Source organism: Rhinatrema bivittatum, chromosome 5, assembly GCF_901001135.1.
Source record: "Rhinatrema bivittatum chromosome 5, aRhiBiv1.1, whole genome shotgun sequence".
NCBI lineage: Eukaryota > Metazoa > Chordata > Amphibia > Gymnophiona > Rhinatrematidae > Rhinatrema > Rhinatrema bivittatum.
The window spans coordinates 267,451,819-267,469,007 of record NC_042619.1 but is presented as its reverse complement, the minus strand read 5'-3'; the positions used below and the strand labels follow the sequence as shown (position 1 = coordinate 267,469,007).

The following is a 17,189-nucleotide window of genomic DNA, read 5'->3' as shown; positions in this document are numbered from 1 at the left end:
AATATCGAAAATAACAACACCTTTTTTATTAGCATTAAGCTGTGTGATATGCCCATAACACAAATTTGTGATTTTTTTGCAAATTCCATTCTGGGCATTTTTAGGCTGGGGAAGGACCTGAGATGTGGGAGGAGGGAGGGAGAAAGCGAGAGACCCTCTGGGGGTGGCACCATAGTAAGCAGCTATTTATGCTACTATTGGAGGCCCACCTAGTAAATCGAGGTGAGGTTTAGGTAGTAGTGTAAGGGTTAGGGGCCACTTTGACATGCAGAGTGAGACATACGAACAGAACAGTGCACTCTTGTGAAGATTTGATGTCTTTTGGAGTGAGGAAACTCACACAACGATGAGATTTCTACAATGTTCTCTCAACCTAGCTTGATGTTACCCAGGAAGAGAGGCCCCTAACCCCTACACTACTACTTAAACCTCACCTCGAGTTACTAAGTGGGTCTCCTATAGTAGCATAAATAGTTAACTACTACAAGAGCCTTGTAGATAGGCAGTCTCTCTCTCTCTCCTCCCCCCCAAGTGGTGAAATGAGCACTTTGCAGGTAGGAAAATACAATTTATTTATTTAACATTTTTATATACCGAAATTCATGTAGCAATGTTACATATCATTTCGGTTTACATTATAACATTAACAAGCATGTAAGAATGCGATTACATCGAACAGGGAGAATAAACTTGGATCAAGGAACTGGGGAATAAATTACAATGATTACAATATTACCACAAAGTGTGAAAAGGTAACACACTTTGCAGTAATACCTGTGCTAATATAACGCACATTGCGATAAATAGGCTATTACCATAAAACACACCCCTCTTCCTATCACATGCAATATTTTGATAAATCTAGCCCTTAATTAGTTATGCATGTAACTTTTCCCCATGAATTTTCAAGCCAATCACATGCATAAATACATGCTAATTTCACTCATGTGCACATAAGTGGCTGGGAGTCTTCTCTGTTTGAACCCAGAGATGCCAATACCTCTTCAGTACCAGGTGACACCAAGTCACATGAGAGTTCTGCTCCCCTGCTGGATGTGGACTCTGTCAGGAAGCATACGTATTTCTTAGGGAAATTGAAACCTCAGGGACTCCGCTACATGATCCCCATCAAAATACAAGATGTGTTCAGTTGTGAGGGTCTGCTAGATATGGGTTCTGAGGTAACTCTAGTCACTCAGAGCTTGTTTGACAAGCTTTCTGCTTTCTTAGAGAATAGTCCACTCTCAGAGGAGTCCCAGACGAAGTGGAATGCCTGTGTAGGTTAGAGGTAAGGCCTGGCTTATGCTTTCAGATAGGGAAGATGAAAGTGAAGCACCCAGTTCTGATCACCAAGACTCCCAGTAAGGAATTCCTAATAGGGATGTGAATCGGGCTTCGGACGATTGAAAATATAGTTGATATTTTCAAAATCGTCAGAAATCGGGGGCTCTCCCAAAATGATAGGAAAACCCCACGATATTGATCGTAGGGCTTCCCTTATCGTTTTGGGGGAGGGTGGGAAAAACGGCACACAAAAATAACCCCTAAACCCACCCCGACCCTTTAAAAGTAACCCCTTAGCTTCCCCCACCCTCCCGACCCCCCCAAAACCTTTTTGCAGGTACCTGGTGGTCCAGTGGGGGTCCCGGGAGCGATCTCCCGCTCCGGGCCGTCCTTTGCCCTTACCTTGTGACAGGGTAACCGTGCCATTAGCCAGATCCTGTCACATGGTAGGAGCACTGGATGGCCAGCGCCATCTTGTGCTGCTACCATGTGACAGGGGCTGACCAATGGCACCGGTAGCCCCTGTGACATAGTAAGGGCAAGGCTATTAGCGCCATTTTGGTTCCTGGCATCCGACGGCACGAGTGCAGGAGATCGCTCCCGGACCCCCACTGGACCCCCAGGGACTTTTGGCCAGCTCCTGACTTTTGGCCAGCTCCTGACCCCCACAAGACTTGCCAAAAGTCCAGCGTGGGTCCGGGAGCGACCTCCTGCACTCGGGCCGTATTGCCAGTATTCAAAATGGCGCCAGCGCTACCTTTGCCCTCACTATGTGACATATGAGATAAGGGTAGACATGGACACCCTGACATTTCAGGTAGGCCGCGACCACTACGAGGCACTTGGTGAAGACTCAAGGAATGGATGATAGGCTGAACGGCAGTACCCGGTACTGAAAATGCCGGGGGCCGACCAGGAAACGAAGGAATTTGCGATGGGACCGAGTGATTGAGATGTGTGTATATGCGTCTTGTAGATCTAGAGAGCAAAGCCAATCTCCTCTTTGCAGAAGAGGCAGTAGAGAACCCAAGGTCACCATCCTGAACTTCTCCCTCTGAAGATATTTGTTTAAGGCACGCAGGTCCAGTACTGGACGAATGCTGCTTGACTTTTTTGGGATGAGGAAATACCTGGAATAGAAGCCCTGCCCCTGCTGAGAGAGGGGCACTAGGTTCTATTGCCCGGGATTTCAGGAGGGTTGATACCTCCTCCTCCAGAAAAGAGCAGTGGTCAGATGAACCCCACATCGGCTAAGGCAGACGCTGGTACAGACAGGAAGTTGAGGTGGTAGCCTTGGGTCAGTACAGCAAGTACCCACTGGTCTGAAGTGATCGTGTGCCATATGTTGGTAAAATGGCACAGTCGACCGCTGACTGGTACGGACAGTATTTATTTATTTATTTATTTATTTATTTAATTTCTTTTCCTATACCGATGCTCAAGACTAGGTCTTATCGTACCGGTTTACAATGTAACTGAGGGGAAACCAATTAACATCAAGGTAGAAAGTAAAGTTACATTAAACAGGGAGCATAAAACCTGGGCAATGGAAGACAGTACAGAGTTTAAACTAAGAAACAGAGAGAGAAAAATATATAAATCAACAAAAACTGTAAGATACAAAAACATAGGTTTATCCTAGGCAGTTATTAGCCTGGTATGTCCAGAGGGAGAAGGAAAGGGTGAGGTTGGGTGGGGGGAAGGGATTGGGGAGGGGTGGGGGAGTGAGAGTCAGTGATGGTTGAGGAGATCCTTCAGCGGTAGGCTTCTGCGAAAAGCCAGGTTTTCAATTTCTTTCTGAAAGTTGAATGGCATTGTTCTTGGCGTAAGTCTTGTGGAAGTGAATTCCAATGTAGTGGACCTGCTGTTGAAAGAGCTCGCTTGTGAATAGTGTTGTGGACCGATGATTTGTTGGGGGGGGGCCTTGAGCGAACCTTTGTAGGCGGTTCTGATCGGTCTTGCGGAAGTATGTAATTCAAGTGGGAAGGTGAGTTGGAGAGTGGATTGCTGGTAGACTGATTTGTGGATGATGGTGAGAGCCTTGAAAAGTATTCTATATTGGATGGGCAGCCAGTGTAGAATTTTTAGTATTGGTGTGATATGGTCCTTGCGACGAGTGTTTGTAAGGATCCTGGCCGCTGCGTTTTGCAGCATCTGAAGAGGTTTGGTGGACGAAGCGGGCAGACCAAGTAATAGAGCATTACAATAGTCGATCTTTGAAAACAGTATGGTTTGAAGCACCGAACGGAAATCCTTGAAGTGTAAGAGCGGTCTAAGTTGCTTCAGGACCTGTAGCTTGAAGAAGCATTCTTTGGTTGTGGCGTTAATGAATTTTTTGAAATTCATTCTAGAGTCAAGGGTGGCCCCAAGATCTCTGACCTGGTTTGCTAATGGGATGTTAGCATTATTTGCAAGGGGGTTGTTGTCACAAGGGGAGATAACCAGTAGTTCCGTTTTGGAAGTATTTAGGACCAAATTGAGACTCGAGAGCAGAAGGTTGATGGCGTGTAAGCAGTTGTTCCAGAAATTTAGAGTAGAGATGGGGTCTGAGATGGGGGATTATGATTTGTACATCGTCCGCGTATATAAAGTGGGTGAGATTGAGACTATTGAGTAGCTGGCATAAAGGGAGTAGATATATATTGAACAGGGTAGGGGAAAGAGACGAACCTTGAGGTACACCTTGGTTTGATGGAATGGAGTGAGATTCTTTGTCATTTATTTTGACTTTGTAGTGTCTGTTGTTCAGAAAGGATGTGAACCAGAGCAGTGCAGAGCCGGATATGCCTATTTCCATTAAGCGGTTAAGGAGGATATTGTGGTTTACCGTGTCGAACGCGGCAGAGATGTCGAGAAGGGCTAGCAGGTAAGATTGTCCCTTGTCAAGGCCCATCAGGATGTTGTCCGTTAGAGAAAGAAGGAGGGATTCTGTGTTTAGGCGTTTCCTGAATCCGAATTGAGAGGGGTAGAGAATATTGTGGGAGTCCAGGTAGTCTGTGAGTCGGATGTTGACAAGCTTTTCCATTAGCTTGGCTATAAAAGGTAGGTTTGCAATGGGGCGGAAGTTTGCAGGGTCGGCTGGGTCCAGGTTGGTTTTTTTAAGTAAGGGTTTAAGTGAAGCAATTTTTAAGGAGTCCGGGACCGATCCTTGATTGAGGGAGCAATTTATGATGTCTGCCAGCGGTTTAGCAATGGTGTTAGGGATGGTGAGAAGTAGTTTGGTCGGTATTTGGTCCAGAGGATGAGTGGAAGGTTTCATTTTCTTGATTATTGATTCAATTTCCAGGGAGGATGTCTGTTCAAGAATTTCTAGTGACGGTCTGTGGATATTTGGTGAAGGGTTATTAGTTGCGAGGCTTAATGGTTGCGAAGGGTTTGGAGCCATGTTAGTTGAAGCCAGGGGGGCAAGAAGGTTTTTGATTTTGTTATCAAAAAAGATAGCCAACTCTGTAGATTTGTTCTGGGCTTCTTCTTCTGGGATGGTGAGGGGCATAGGTGTGGTAAGGGCAGCTACATATGAGAACAGAGTTTTAGGGTCATATAAGAAGCCGTGTATTTTTTTGGCGTAGAAATCTCGTTTGGTGCGGGTAATGGATGTCCTATAGTAGCTCATTGCAGTTTTGTACGAAGCAAGTGAGGAAGCGGAGGAATCTTTCCGCCAGCGTTGTTCTTTGTGTTGTAGATCCTGTTTGAGTTTCCTTAGTTCGGTTGAGAACCAGGGTTTCTTGTTCGTGCGGGCTGGGTTGATAACTTTTGTTGTTACAGGGCAAATTCTGTTAGCTACTGAGTGTGTAATAGTTTGCCAGGAGTTCATAGCGGTATCCGCATCTGAGAAGTCCAGTTTAATTAGAGGAGGTTGGCTTATGCTCTCTAGCGAGGAGTCAAAATCCAGCAGCTGGGCCCGGTTGAGGGTCTGGCTGAGTCTTCTGAGGTTGGGCTTGCCTGGGCTGACCCTTCTGGTAAGGCCTGGAAGGATGACCTCTAGCGGCAGGAGGATAATATCTCCATGGCTTGAAAGACTGTCGCTTAGAGAGTCACTTCAGAATGTCCTCTTAGAAGTGGACGGGAAATCAGAAGGTACTGAGGAAAGCTGGCGCAGCGTTTCATGGTGGTCCTTTAGCTGTGCCACTGTTTCCTGGATTTTGTCCCCGAAGAGATTATCGCCAGCGCAGGGTAGGTCTGCTAACCAGTCCTGCTCTTCTGGTCTTAGGTCTGAGGACTTCAGCCAGGCCCACCTTCTTGCACTAATCCCCGCTGCAGACACTCTGGAGGCAGTGTCAAAAATATCATAGCTTGCCAGCATCTATGCCTTTCTGAGCCAGAGCATTGAGTGGATCCTGGAATTGTTTTAGAAAAGATTCAGAGAAATCTTGGATCTTCTTGAACAGGTCCCTGTTATACTGGGTCATGTATAACTGGTAGGAAGCAATGCAAGATATGAGCATTGAACCATGGAAGACACGTATGCCAAATGCATCTAGGGATTCTGTTCCTTCCCTGAAGGGATGGAGGAATGAGGTTTAGAATGTCATGCCTTCTTCTGGGCTGTTTCCACAACCACAGAGTGATGATCCAGTTGTGATCTTTGAAAACCAGGAGCTGCCTGTACAAGATAGGTGGCATCTGTCTTACGGTTGACAGATGGTACCGAACCTGGATGCTCCCAATTTCTCTTTAGCAGATCAATTAGGATTTCATGAATAGGAATTGACATGGATTTCCTTAGGGCCATCAAGAAACTGGAGTACTTCCAGCATCTTGTGCCTTGAATCTTCTTCCGTCTGAAGCTGAAATGGAATTGTCTCAGACATTTCTTTAATAAAATTAATAAAGGACAGGTCCTCTGAAGGAGAATGGGGCGTGGAACCCTGGCTCTGGAGTAGGAGGCAACACTGGTGTAGCCGGAGGGTCCACCGGTAAAAGTGGAGTCATGGCTCCTGGCACCAATGAATTTGGGGAACACCTCGGTGACAGAGTCGCAGAGGAGGATGGGGCCTTCTCAGGACAGGATTTCTTTATTGGTGGCTCTGTCGACGCCGATGCCTTGCCTGGATCAGCGGACTGAGCCTTCCGATGAGAGTGTCGATGCTTTTCACGATGGTCTCCTCGGTCCTTCTCCTGAGGCGATGAGGAGGAAGTTAACACCTTTGGAGTAGTCTATGCCGGTTGGGCAGCACCGGTGTCTCGCTGCTGGCGAGGTTGATGGTCCGGGTTCAGACAAAGTCGAAGTGGTCGATGGAATCAGGGGTTTTGACTGAAAAAGAAACTCCATTTTTTCTGAGTGGGCCTTAGGGCCCTTCGGTGTCATTTGGGCACATTTGGTGCAAGTTAGCATGTCATGGTCGGACCCCAAAAACAATACACAAACTCTATGCGGTTCTATGATGGACATTGTCTGAGGACAGTCGGGACACTGACAAAAACCTAACGCCATGATTTCGACAAAAATTTAGCCGCGGTGCGGTCGATGGCCAGTAGGCTCCGAAGGGAAAACTAGATGGGAATCTACTGCAAACGAGGGTAAAGCCTTACCTTTCGACCGCGGAGTACAGATATCGATAGGGGGACCCCTATGGGATAGAAGTTTTTGAAAATTTTGAAAGAAGTTCCGTGTGGAAAATTCCTGTCAGGAATCTCTAGAGAGCTCCTTAACCCGCATGGCTACTGCTGCACGGGAAAAGAAGAGACTGAAGGAGGACCCCTGCTGGATGCAGGGTTAGTGCCATGCTCTGCATGCCCAGTAGGTGCTAGTCAAAGTTCTAGAAACTTTGACAAAAGGGTTTCGTGATTGGGCTCCATCCTGATGATGTCACCCATATGTGAGGACTACCATCCTGCTTGTCCTGTGAGAAAAAGTGATTATTTTATTGGGTAAAGCAGAGTTGCTTACCTGTACCAAGTGTTCTCCCAGGACAGCAGGATGTTAACCTTCACAGATGGGTGACATCATCAGATGGAGTCTGGCACGAATACTTTTGTCAAAGTATGCCACTAACCCTGTAGCCACAGGGGGTTCTTCAGTCTCGTAACAAAGCAGAAAAGAACGAGTGAAAAAATAAAATACAATGCAGACGAACCCAACTCCGTGGGTGGCAGGTGGGTTTCCTGAGGATTAACATCCTGCTGTCCTGGAAGAGCACCTGTTACAGGTAAGCAACTCTGCTTTCTCCCAGAACAAGCAGGATGGTAGTCCTCATAGATGGGTGAATACCAAGCTGCAGGCTGTCCCCGGAACACACTGGGCCAACAGGCACCCAAATAAAGTGCAACAGGCACATGAGGGGTGCTGTTGGCAACAACGGGGCAGGCTGAACCTCCCAAAGATTAGGCATCAGTTTGGGGTAGATTCTACAGCAAGAATTAGAAAATTGTAAAGTACATGCATCAACATTTCCATCTTTTATATTATGTTATAAAAATGAAGTAATTTTCCAGACTTGCTTGTGTCTATTTCATTTTTTTATTGGGTGAGGAAAATAGATCTCAAAGCATCAGTAGAGGGTGATGATCTCAGGGATGGGGAGAGGAGATGTAAAGGAGAAAAGAACCAGGGATAGGAGACGGACCAGGAACGGTGTGGGAAGAAGGTGAGAGGTCAAGGATAGAGGTGAGTAGTGTGAGAAAGAGGTCTGGGAATGGGGGGAAGAAAGGAATGAAGGTGGGGAGGATGGGTGGTGGGGAAGATCAAGAATCTAAGATGAGAGAAGTAAGTAAGTTCTGGGATTGAAGCAGAAGAGGGAATAGGAGGGGTTGTGTGGTGGATTCCAGATCTGGAGAGAAGCGAGAAGTAGGAAGAAAGGGAGGCACCTGTTGCTGGGGGAAAGAAACCGAGCTCAAGGGAGAAATGATCTGAACTGCAGTGGGGGAGAGTGTGTGTGGAAGAGAGGTTGATGTCCCTATCATGCTTCAGTCCTGCTCTCCTTTGCATCTGTCTGTAACCTCCTATCCAATCAGCATAGAGCCAGCATAAATCCCTTCTCAAACACTGTCCCCCCCATTCCTTCTCTCACATGCCTCCTAGCCTACCCAGTCTTATCCCCAACTTTTCTCCTTGCCTCCTCCTCAGTCGCTGCAAACCTTCCCAAAATAAGCCCTCTATGCTATGTCTGCTCCAGGTGGTTCTCTCCTATTCTGTTCCCTGTACTCTGCCTGGGAGGGGAAGGGCTGGAACAGGAAGCAGAGGGCTGTTCTGATTAAATTCAGCACAGCTGGAAGGCAGTAAATCCTGCTGCCCCCAGATTTTTGCCACCCTAAGCTCAGGCCTAATATGCCTATTGAGAAATCCAAGCCTAGTTGTAACTTAAGCCACTGTAGAAGTGCTCCATATCCACAATTTTAGGTCATCCATCTTTATTTTAGATTACATACGGCACATTACATAACAGAAAGTTTACATAGTATGTACATTTTCAGACACAAAATATATAAACTCAAAACACGACTATTTCTTCTTAATACATCTTCCAATCATTCACTAAGAAGCGATGAGGAAGAACCTGGAAAACATCACAATAAAAAAAAAATGGAAGCTATATATATTTTTTAAATTTAAATATTTACATCTTACTACAGAAATGTGGTTGCAGAATCATTGTAGCAGGTAAACTTACATGTTTATTAAAATAGTCCAAACTAAACCCCCCCCCCCCACAAAAACCCCCCAATTTGTGAAATATTAAATAGGACTTAGTCCCAAATTTTTAAAAAAAGTTTTAAAGTGGTTTTCTAATGTCTACTTAATATCGAATGTATTCCTATAGTTTGCAAATGAGGTTTATTACAATAGAACAAATATTCCAGAGAATAATTTTTTCATCTAAAAAGTCTTGGGGTAGAGCAAAACATTTTCTCTTTCTGGTACCATTGCCAATCTTGTGCAGGGACTGTCACACACATTAAAAAGCAGTAAGGTGAAGAACACCTAACACAAAGTACCACTGTCTTGGAAAAAATTGCATCTGAAATTATTTCTGTCTTCTGCCCATGAGTATTACCAGAAATTTAATTCAAACACCCATGGGTAGCTCTGCAGTTGAGAATCCTAGGTCAGTTATTGTTAATTCCAAATTTTTTTCCATCTTTCCAAAGTAAATTTGCACATGGTGGAGCAACACAATATCAAATAAGGTAAAAATGAAACCTCAATCAATAAAAAAAAATATTCATCTATAATATAAATATAAAAACATGATCATAATAAAGTTCAAAATTGTAAATGAGATTTGAAAACAGAACAAATGGGTTTTATTGTCCACCCTGTATGCAAGTAAAGCTAAGTTGCACACCTGTAAACTGTATGCTCCATAAAAAGCAGAATAAATCAGCCGTAAGCGGGTGACATCTGACAGCACTGAGATGGAGAAGCTCCAGGGTCAGTGCGACCTATTAGGCGAACTAGGCAGTCACCTATGGCACTTACTATTAGGGGGTGCTGAAAAGCAGCTGTGTGTTGCCACGAGTGGAGCCTAACCTGCTTGCGGCAAAAGGAGCAGAGATTCGGTGGACACAAATGAGGTAGGAGACTGGGGTGCGGTGCAGGGGCAGGCACAAGGCAAAAGGTGCCCAGAGCGCCTAATATCATTGCACTGGCCCTGAGAAGCTCTAAGAGGTCTAAAATACTGAGGCTTTTGAGAATGTGTTGACTATCGTGTAGCTGCCTGTATCTTCTCAGTCCTTATAACAAAATAATCAACTCTAAAAGGGGAGGTGGGAGAGATTGTATGACTGATTTAGCCTGTTTAGGAAGAACACTTACTACAAGTTAGCAAATAATCTTGTTTGCCTACAAACAGCATAAAACCATACAAACTTTGGATTCACAATTTGAGGGTTGTGTATAAATTCTAAAGAATAAAATTACAAAACATATAGACATAGTTTAATGGGACATAGCCAACATGGATTCACCCAAGGGGAGTTTTGTTTCACCAACCTGTTACATGTTTTGAAGAATAGATAATGGTGAGTTGATGGATATAGTGTACCTAGAATTTCAGAAGGTGTTTGACAAACTCCCTCATGAGAGGCTCCTGAGAAAATTAAAAAGTGATAGAAAAGGAAACAATGTCCTATTGTGGATTGCAAACTGGTTAAAAGATAGAAAATAGGATCTACACTGGAACCGGTGTTTAACATTTCTATTTGTTTATATATACCACCACTACCGAAGCCCAGGATAGTGAACAATATTACAACCATAAAAAAGTTATTACATAAACATACCAGATAAAAATAAGTAAAACAGAAAAATATATCAAACAATAAAAGAAACATACTAAAAACAATCAAAATGCACTTGTCTTCACTCCAGGATCAAATTAATCAACGTGGAATTCAGATTCTTATTCAGCTCAAAATTGCTTACTGCGGCACACCATCAAAAGCCAGCCTAAAAAATGTTTTTAATATCACTTTAAAAAGTCTTAGTACAACTCAAAAGGTGAGGATCCTGAAGTACTGAGTTCCATGGAACTTGAGCAGCAATGGAAAAAGCCCTTTCTCTGGTATCAGCCGAGCATGATACATGGGTGGGCAGCTGTCCACTCAATCGGAAGAGGCCTGTTTGCGCAATGCAGTCGCAGGATCCTATCCCTGCGACAGCGAAGAGGAGAGTCAGAGTTGCAAGGCCGACACGGGATCAGAACCCTGCAGTGGCAGAAGTAGGACTTTGGCTGTGCCTAATAAAAAGGCCCTGTGTGTGGGTGGGTGAGAATGGGAGCTTGAATGTGGATGTACGTGTGCGGGTGAGAATGGAAGCTTGAATGTGTGTGCGTGTGGGGGTTGAGAATGGTAGATTGAATGTGTGTGCGTGAGAATGGGAGCTTGAATGTGTGTGCGTGTGGGGGTTGAGAATGGGAGCTTGAATGTGTGTGCATGTGGGGGTTGAGAATGATAGATTGAATGTGTGTGTGAGAATGGAAGCCTGAATATGTGTGTGTGTGCGTGTGTGTGTGTGTTGCGTCCGTCAGTCTCAGACGGCTTCGACCTCTGTGCCTCACCTTTCTTCCTTCTCTCTCCTCAAGCCTTGGGAAGATGGCTGCTGTCGTGTCTTCATGCCGCTCTCTCCGGCATCTCCAGAATGGTAATGGTGACTGTGTTCGCCATGGATTTCCTGATGGCCTCCTAGGGTGTGCGCGCACATGCCACCCACATCTTTATCCACGTCATGGTGGGAACCTCGGGGGCGTCCCCTCTGAGTGACGTCACGACATCCGGGTATTTAGCCTGCCTTTCGTTTGCTAACAAACTGAGTTAGCAAGGATTGGACTGCCTCCCGTCTAAGCTGCTCTGCCGCAGAAAGCCTTCGGGGTAATTCATCGCTAACCTGGGTAACCGCTCCTCGGGGGCCCTTATGCTCTCTTACAGGTACCTATCTGGGATATCGGATACTCGTTCCTCGAGGGCCTGCTCTTCCTACTCTGGTGCCTTACTCATCTACTTCTGCCTGCCAGGATTTTCATCAATTCAGCTATCTACTTCAGTGAGTAGATAACTTTATAAGTCTCTCTCACCTCCAGCTTCAGCGCTCTGAGTCTGCATCCAGGATTTTCCTCTACTACCCTGTGCTGCCTACCATCTACTCAAGTGTGGGACTGGTCTCCTCTGTTGAGGACCCCTGGACTGCTTCTACTAAGTTACCTCACTGCTGCCCCCCCTGGGCAGTACCACCAAGCTGTATAATAAATACAAATTCTCTGTTTGCGTGTATAGATTCTAGCCTAGTACTGCGGCTCCTCCCCGTGGGCGTGACCATCACCGCAGTACCCAAGAATCCACTCCAACACCTCAAAGCCATAACAGATTGCTAACTCCATGGATTCAGCTCAGCTCACTGCTTTGCAGGCCATTCCGGGCCTGGCCCAGCAAATCTCCGAACAACAGAATTCGTTGGACAACTTGACTGTTGCCTTTAACCAGTTACACGCACAGATGAATACACCGACTACTGCAGGTAAAGAAGTTACACCGCCAGAAGTGACGGTCAAGACTACTGTGCCTCTATCTGCTCCATCATGCTTCGCGGGTGAAGTGTGGAAATGTAGAGGATTCATCAGTCAATGCTGCTTGCACTTTTCTCTGCAACTTAACCATTTTCCTACAGCTTATGCCAAGACCAGCTATATCCTTTTGTATCTGGACGGAAAAGCGCTGGCTTGGGCCTCACCGCTGTGGGAGCGCAATGACCCTATCCTGAATGATCATGCTGGGTTTCTTGAACTGTTCAGATCCGTATTCGATGACCCTGCCCGGTACTCGACAGCAGAATCAACTTTGGTTCATCTAAAACAAGGTAATAAAACTTTACCAGACTTTGCCATTGAATTCAAGACATTGGCTTCTGAATTACATTGGGACCCTAGGTGCCTGTAGACCCTCTTCTTTGAAGGCCTGAACTCCTGGTTGAAAGATGAGCTGGTGGCGTGTGAGATGCCTGAAACCTTAGCAGAACTGATGAGGTTGGCAGCAAAGATTGATCGCCGACTTTGCGACAAGGTTCAAAAGGTCAAGAGTCCCAGAAGACCACTCCAGGGAGAGACTCGAGGTACTCCGGCCTACACCCCCAGGTCCTGTGGCTGGTGAAGAAGAACCAATGCAATTGGGCCGCAGTCATTTGACTTCTAAAGGGAGACGAACTCGAAGGAGGTTGGGACTATGCATGTATTGTGGACAAGCTGGTCATGCTGTTCAAACATGCCCTATATGTCCGGGAAACTGGCAGACCTAAGTCCTGTGGGAGGACTCTTCTTAGGTCTAACTGCACCCTCTCTCCTCCACTCTCTCTTCCAGTATCCTTAATCTTCGGGCCTCTAGAATACCAGACCCTTGCCTTAGTGGACTCTGGGGCAGGGGGAAATTTCATTTTGAAATGTCTAGTGGAACATTTGCGGATCCCCACCACTACCATGACGTCTCCATTATTTTTGTCCTCTATTCATGGAGAGCCCTTACCGGGTGAAGTAACCCTGCTTACAGAACCAGTGAACTTATGTATCGGTGCTCTTCATACAGAGACTATTTCCTTCTTTGTGCTAGAGAAGGCCATCACCACAGTACCCAAGAATCCACTCCAACACCTCAAAACCATAACAGATCTATTTCTTGGGTGGTAGCACCTAATATGGAACCTAACATTGTGTAACTATAGCATGGGTTATTTTTCCCTATATGCATCACCTTGCACTTATCCACATTAAATTTCATCTGCCATTTTGATGCCCAATTTTCCAGTCTCACAAGGTCTTCCTGCAATTTATCACAATTTGCTTCTGATTTAACTACTCTGAATAATTTTGTACCATCTGCAAATATGATTACCTCACTCGTCGTATTTCTTTCCAGATCATTTATAAATATATTGAAAAGTAAGGGTCCCACTACAGATCCCTGAGGCACTCCACTGCCCACTCCCTTTCACTGAGAAAATTGTCCATTTAATCCTACTCTCTGTTTCCTATCTTTTAGCCAGTTTGTAATCCACGAAAGGACATCGCCACCTATCCCATGACTTTTTACTTTTCCTAGAAGCCTCTTATGAGGAACTTTGTCAAACGCCTTCTGAAAATCCAAGTACACTACATCTACCGGTTCACCTGTATCCACATGTTTATTAACTACTTCAAAAAAGTGAAGCAGATTTGTAAGGCAAGACTTGCCTTGGGTAAAGCCATGCTGACTTTGTTCCATTAAACCATGTCTTTCTATGTGTTCTGTGATTTTGATGTTTAGAAAACTTTCCACTATTTTTCCTGGCACTGAAGTCAGGCTAACTGGTCTATAGTTCCCTGGATCGCCCCTGGAGCCCGTTTTAAATATTGGGGTTACATTAGCCACCCTCCAGTCTTCAGGTAGAATGGATGATTTTAATGATAGGTTACAAATTTTTAATAATAGGTCTGAAATTTCATTTTTTAGTTCCTTTAGAACCCTGGGGTGTATACCATCCGGTCCAGGTGATTTACTACTCTTCAGTTTGTCAATCAGGCCTACCACTTCTTCTAGGTTCACTGTGATTTGGTTCAGTCCATCTGAATCATTACCCATGAAAACCTTCTCTGGTATGGGTACCTCCCAACATCCTCTTCAGTAAACACCGAAGCAAAGAAATCATTTAATCTTTCCGCGATGGCCTTATCTTCTCTAAGTTCCCCTTTAACCCCTCGGTCCAACTGACACCCCTCATAGGCTTTCTGCTTCAGATATATTTAAAAAAGTTTTTACTGTGAGTTTTTGCCTCTATGGCCAACTTCTTTTCAAATTCTGTCAGTCTGTCTTATCAATGTCTTACATTTAACTTGCCAACGCCTATACATTATCCTATTTTCTTCTGTTGGATCCTTCTTCCAATTTTTGAATGAAGATCTTTTGGATAAAATAGTTTCTTTCACCTCCCTTTTAACTATGCCGGTAATCGTTTTGCCTTCTTTGCACCTTTTTTAATGTGTGGCATACATCTGGACTGTGCTTTTTTTTTTTTTTAACAATGACCACGCCTCTTGCATACTTTTTACCTTTGTAGCTGCTCCTTTCAGTTTTTTTCTAACAAATTTTCTCATTTTATCAAAAAGTTTCCCTTTTGAAAGTTTAGCACGAGAGCCGTGGATTTGCTTACTGTCCCCCTTCCAGTCATTAATTCAAATTTCATCATATTATGATCACTATTGCCAAGCGGCCCCACCACCGTTACCTCTCTCACCAAATCCTGTGCTCCACTGAGAATTAGATCTAACATTGCTCCCTCTCTTTCGGTTCCTGAACCAATTGCTCCATAAAAATGTCATTTATTCCATCCAGGAACTTTATATCTCTAGCATGTACCGATGATACATTTACCCAGTCAATATTGGGGTAATTGAAATCTCCCATTATTACCTCACTACCAATTTGGTTAGCTTCCCTAATTTCTCTTAGCATTTCACTGTCAGTCTCACCATCTTGACCAGATGGATGGTAGAATACTCCTATCACTATAGTCTTCCTGAACACACAAGGGATTTCTACCCATATTCAGTTGTGCATTTAGTCTCATGCAGGATGTTTATCCTGTTGGCTCTATGCCATCCCGGACATAAAGCGCCACACCGCCTCCTGGGTGCCCCTCTCTGTCTTTGCGTTATAATTTGTACCCCGGTATAGCACTGTCCCATTGGTTGTCCTCCTTCCATCATGTCTCTGAGATGCCAATTAAGTCTGTGTCATCATTCACTGCTATACATTCTAATTCTCCCATCTTACTTCTTAGACTTCTGGCATTAGCATACAAACATTTCAAAGTTTGTTTTTTGTTTGTATTTTCATTCTGTTTTTTAATTGACAGGGATAAGTTAGAATTTTTTAGCTCAGGTGAGTTTTTAGTTACAGGCACTTGGACTACTTTTCTTATTATTGGAACCTCACTGTCGGGATCCCCTAATTCTAATGCATCATTAGTATCCTTTGGAGATACCTCTCTCTGAACCATGTGCTGCTCAGCGACTGTCGGCTTTCCCCTTTATTCTAGTTTAAAAGCTGCTCTATCTCCTTTTTAAAGGTTAGCCCCAGCAGTCTGGTTCCACCCCCTGGTTAAGGTAGAGCCCCATCCCTTTGGAAGACACTCCCCCTTCCCCAAAAGGTTCCCCAGTTCCTAACAAAACTGAATCCCTCTTCCTTGCACCATTGTCTCATCCAAGCATTGAGACTCCAGAGCTCTGCCTTCCTCTGGTGGAACAGGGAGCATTTCAGAGAATGCTACACTGGAGGTTCTGGATTTAAGCTTTCTACCTAAGAGCTTAAATTTGGCTTCCAGAACCTCCCTCCCACATTTTCCTATGTCGTTGGTGCCCACACGTACCATGACAGCTGGCTCCTCCCCAGCACTGTCTAAAATCCTATCTAGGTGACGCGTGAGGTCCGCCACCTTCGCACCAGGTAGGCATGTTACCAGGCGATCCTCACGCCCACCAGCCACCCAGCTGTCTACATTCCTAATAATCGAATCACCAACTATGACGGCCGACCTAACCCTTCCCTCCTGGGCAGTAGGCCTTGGGGAGATATCCTTGGTGCGAAAGGACAATGCATCACCTAGAGAGCAGGTCCTTGCTACAGGATCCTTTTCTGCTGCACACCAGGTTGATGCTCTCTAATCATGAGAACTTCTTCCTCCAAGGCAGCACCAGGGCTGCCAGTCTGAAGTTGGGACTTGGGTACTATGTCCATGAAGGTCTCATCTATATACCTCTGTCTGCCTCAGCTCCTCCAGGTCTGCCACTCTAGTCTCCAGAGATCGGACTCGTTCGCTGAGAGCCAGGAGCTCTTTGCATCGCATGCACATGTATAATTTCTCACCGGCGGGTAAAAAATCATACATGTGACACTATGCAAAAGACTGGGAAGCCCCCTCTTGCTGCTGGACTGCTGCCTTCATCTCAAATTTGTTCAGTTCCTACTTAAGTTTTAGGTTGCTATGGGAGTAGGAATGTGTCTAATTAATGTCCTTTAAATGTATTAGTGAATTCACTATATATCTAGTAGTGGCCTATAGGGGAATGATCAAACTCTCAATAAAGTGTTTTTTTTTTTTTTTAAGTGGCACCTGCCTATCAATTAAAGAATGAGCTAGGGGTGGGAGGGTAGGGAAAAAGAAATTGTCTAACTTCCATTAGTCAGCCAGAGTGACTCTCTGCTCTCTTGATTAACAAATGTTGGTAACTAATCAAACCAAATCACACTACCTCAACACCTTTCCAAGGTGAGTAACTGAACTGAACTTTTCAACCTTTTTACTTAGGTATACACTGATCCTAGCTTATTTCTAGCTTCTGGCTACATTTCTCTTTTTCTTTTGTTTTTAATATACAAACACTAACTTCTGTTTATTCGCTGCCTTACTGCCTATTAAAAGCACAAACCACAAACACACTAAATAA

General features: G+C 44.8%; 1 protein-coding gene across 4 annotated transcripts in view; it reads right to left on the bottom strand.

Annotated features, from left to right (window-relative positions):
- FIGLA (folliculogenesis specific bHLH transcription factor) overlaps positions 1 to 17,189 on the bottom strand; it is a 246,549-nt gene that overhangs the window by 21,759 nt on the left and 207,601 nt on the right. For 2 of the 4 annotated variants that reach the window (XM_029603971.1, XM_029603969.1), the window contains one exon: positions 8,624 to 8,780. The exons of the other annotated variants lie outside the window; for them this stretch is intronic. The gene's annotated coding sequence lies outside the window, so the exon portion shown is untranslated. Of the gene's footprint in view, positions 1 to 8,623; positions 8,781 to 17,189 lie in introns of those variants that run through there. 4 annotated transcript variants of the gene reach the window in all.